The sequence below is a fragment of the Hylaeus volcanicus genome, chromosome 6 (genome assembly GCF_026283585.1).
Source record: "Hylaeus volcanicus isolate JK05 chromosome 6, UHH_iyHylVolc1.0_haploid, whole genome shotgun sequence".
NCBI classification, from domain to species: Eukaryota; Metazoa; Arthropoda; class Insecta; order Hymenoptera; family Colletidae; genus Hylaeus; species Hylaeus volcanicus.
The window spans coordinates 26,164,242-26,168,472 of record NC_071981.1 but is presented as its reverse complement, the minus strand read 5'-3'; the positions used below and the strand labels follow the sequence as shown (position 1 = coordinate 26,168,472).

At 43.9% G+C, this 4,231-nt stretch overlaps 1 protein-coding gene across 1 annotated transcript in view; it reads right to left on the bottom strand.

Annotated features, from left to right (window-relative positions):
• Positions 1 to 4,231, bottom strand: part of LOC128878787 (acetylcholinesterase-like) — a 30,831-nt gene that overhangs the window by 15,564 nt on the left and 11,036 nt on the right. The window lies entirely within an intron of this gene.

Sequence of the window (4,231 nt, the reverse complement as noted above, 5' to 3'; positions counted from 1 at the left end):
TAATAATAATAATAATAATAATAATAATAATAATAATAATAATAATAGTCGTCTATCGAACAAGACAAGGAGAAAACGTATGCAACCACGAAAGTTGTCGTTGTTGATGCGAGAGGGTTTCACGGTGGAAACACAAATCGCTGCTAAATGATTTTTATCTCGGAATGACCGACTCCCTGAAAATCCGCCGGTTGACTGACGTTGACTGTTCGGTAACTGTTCTGACGCGACGGTCGTGACAACAACGACGACGACGACGACGACGACGACAAAACACACCACCCTGCGGACTGGTTCATCGGTCGGAGGCTCTTGGCGACTTTTTGTTCCTGCTCGATTTCAGCTGTCCAAATATACCGGTAGCGGGTACACGTGTACGCTGGAATAATCCAGGAATTTCTAATAAGCGTACGTCCCACTTTCGGAATTCATTTCGATGCAGCACGGCTCGTCTCGTCTCGTCTCGCCTCGCCTCGCCTCATGCGAACGTGGATAATGAATTTGGATCGCGCTCCAGCAAGATATTTGCTCCCGGCCTTGCATCCTGACTTCTTCCCCGAAAGCCAGAGAAGCAGCTCTCTCGATAATTACTTGGTCGCTTCCATTTTACGTTCGCGATGGATTGTAGGCAAATTAAGGGAATAGAGACGAATTGGAATCGCGACAGATCATCCTCGGAATCTCCTTAGACTGACGTGCTTTTGCTATTTCTGCATACAGATAAGTGGGAGGAAAGAAGGAATACAACTACCGAGAAACATGTTCTTTTGCATTCTTTTGTTAGACCCCCAGAGAAATACTCTTCTTACTCTCGAGAGACCGATATGAAAAATGTTGCGTATCGAGTGAACGATGATATTCCTCTACAATTATTCCAACAACCAATCCAAAAGTTAGCAATTGACAAATCGGATAGACTTTGTTAAAAATTTTTATCGTAAATTCTTGTTCGGCGTGTTGGCAAAACGACGACGCGACGGAGGTCGGCGCGACGTAAAAAGTGACGGGAAAAAATTCCCTACGGGTGCGCAACCAGTGGACTCTTTTCTTCAGCTGAAACTACTTTCGGCAAAGGATGAGGTAAAAAAGTTTCGTTCCACCGAATCCCACAGTAACAGTGGTGAGAAATAGAGGGATACGGATGGATAGATAGATAAACGTTGGAATCTGACAAAATGGAATTTAATTATTCAAAAAAACCCACACTTTTTACTACTCCCGTTACAGGCAAAGTCGTCCAACTAAGGAATCTTTCGACGTGACTGCGAGCTACGATTCTGTCGCGAACGTTGGCCACGAAAAGTGATCATCGACGCATCGACGCATCGACACACACGACCAACTTGCTTTGCGGTCTACTGCTTCTTCGCGATAACGATACTGCTTCGCTGAGTAACTGACCAGCTTTTAAATAAACTTGTAACCCGTAACGAGAATCATTGTTCTCGCCTGGAGCCGGTATAGAATGTCAGTTATTATTCTGGTTCGTCGAGTACGAAAAAACAGTTTGATCGACGAAACTGTTTCTAGTCGAACCTTCTTCTATCAGCGCGAATAAATTTTACCTCCAACCGCCTGCCAGCCAATGGTAAAGCGTTTTTCGAAATCGGCGCAACAATTTTTTAATTAAACATAGATATCTGCCTAGTAAATTTGTTGATTCGCGCTCGACGAACTAATCAGATATCGATCCAATTTCTTTTCCAAGAACCGAGATTCCACGCCAAAGTACTTGACACGTAGAGATTCTCAAATGTAAATTGTCAACGTAGATGCTTCGAAATTGGAAAATTGAATTTTTTCGCGAAACTCGCGCCATCAGGAAACTCCAATTTGTAAACCGAGCTTCTCGCTTCTAATTCGTTTGCCAGTATAGTGTATTCCGTTGAAAAGTGTGCTCCAAGAATTTCATCTCGTCTCGCCGAGTTACCTTTTTTCCTGGCTATGCCAAATTGCGTGCAAATTCCTCGATACTCTAGCAAACGAAGAGAGAGCAGCGGCCGGGAGGTGCGAGGAGGAGAAAGAGGGAGAAGGGACAAAGCCACTCGACTCGTATCAAATATCAAACATCGAACTTACCGCCATCGCCAATGAGACGTTAGGTTCGAGGTCTAATATCGCCACGGCAACTAAAATTTCCGTCGCGACTCGAAATTATCATTGCGCTAATCGTTGATTAGAAAACGAACGTTGAGCAAATTCACTCGAGACTCTCGCAAACCCTCTATCGGAATCGTCGACCTACTTTTAATCTTTCAACGATCCCACTCTCGACCGACAACCGCGACGCGCTAGTTGGAGCTTGCCGGTTTACATGCATCGCAGTGTTTGCCCAAACCTTCTTTCTACGTATTATATAATACGTACTACATACTGCTTCCAAATCTACATGCTCTCTCGAATCAAAAACACGGAAACAAACCGCGATCTTTTCTCAACTAATCGTTCGCATCGAGATAAATATCGTTAACAATGTTTCTTTACAGTGCCAATCGAACAACGTTCGTTTACTCTGATCGTTTCTTTCGTATGTTCGTCCGAATAAATATACATAGATATCCGTAATGTCAAAGATGATAATAGCGGTATGCTAAGAATAGTAGAAATGGGTTTTCATGGTAGCTCGCACGACAGAAACAGTGGTAGAAGAGAAAAGGAAGACGTTTAAAAAGTAACCTAGCGATCCGATTCGACGATTCGAGGGTGGTGACCTAGAGATGTCACTGGGTAGCGTGCTCATGGGCCATCTGTAACCTTGATATACCACTACCAGTGATACACATTCGGTTCTGACCTGTCATAGGCTGTGGCGTGCAGTCCTGCAGATACATACACGGGGCGGCGCGGGGCGGCGCGGCACGTCCGCGGCGTATCTACATACGGACGTTCAACGAGCTGCACGCAAACCTTGTACCGCATCAAATTAAACCATATCCGCGACGCGGTTTGCAAACTTAACGGCGCGTAGCTATGTATCGTTTTTCACATAGGATTCAAAGTGGCAAAGGAATTAGTCTGACCATTTGGCCACCGGTAAACCGGTAAACGAAAAATGGTTTTTTCTTATCGTTGGCGTTGCAAAGAATAGGCGGACTAAATCGATGAAGAAGGCGTGGCCGGAACGCAGCCGTGACTTCCGGTTTCGTCGTTTGGAAATCACCGACGAGGTCATATACATGTATAGGTTTCCTTGACTAGTTCAACATCGAGGCTACAACGGCGTCTAGAGATGTACGTACGAACGTACGTACTACAAATACCTGCTGTCCTATGTTTTTAGGCGGTCCTTGCCGTACGATTATTCTACTTTCGAACTAATGATATTAAATATATATTAAATTCGTTACATTTTCCAAACAAATTGCTAACCGTCGAGTGTAATAGCGACTAGTCGTTTCACCGTTTTCTTCCGAGTACTTTTAAGAGTAGTTTTTTGTCAAATGCAGTCTACCTAGGTACGACTACTCGAAACGCGGTACGAATTTGTCAGCGATATTTTCAACAACGTAAGCGACAGCGAATCACGGGCACGGCGTAATGAAAGAATCGACCGCGATAAAACTGGTAACAAACAACCCAGCCGGATTAATGTTCAATTCGCTGCCTCGGGAATAGGTCGCTATTCAACGTCTCGGCCGGTATATCGCATTCTTTTCAGCCTCGATGCACCGATTCTTCAGCGATGTCATTAATCGCTTCGTATGCGGCCGGAGAGCTAGAGAGTGAACAGCCGCTAGAGATTTTTTGTTCGATGGAAATTTTGCTAATCGTACATTTTTTAACCGACTTGGAAAATGGAGGATGTTACTCGATTCGACGTATATATTTTTTTCTTTAAGGTTCGATTAAAGTTATCTGTCCAAGGTTTGTACAAAAAAAGAAAGTAGTCGATGGAAACGATAAGACGTTGATTTATTTCACTCGAGTATACGAGAGTCGTCCATGTGAAATCATCTTCTACAACGTCTCGGCATGGTATTTAGAATTCACCTTTCCAGAAATCGACTGGGTCAATTAAATTTCCGCGACCGCGTCGAAACGTCGCGGTACTTGTAGAACAGACATCCGGATATAGAGGGATCAGGCGGACGAAAACGGCACGAAAACAGGTTCCTCGTCTATTTATAAAGCGAATACACGGGAAAATAGATATTTCGGAAACCGCTTAAAACCGCTCTCTAACAGAATTTCATGATATTTTTATGCCGCGTTGATAATGCCGATGCGATAA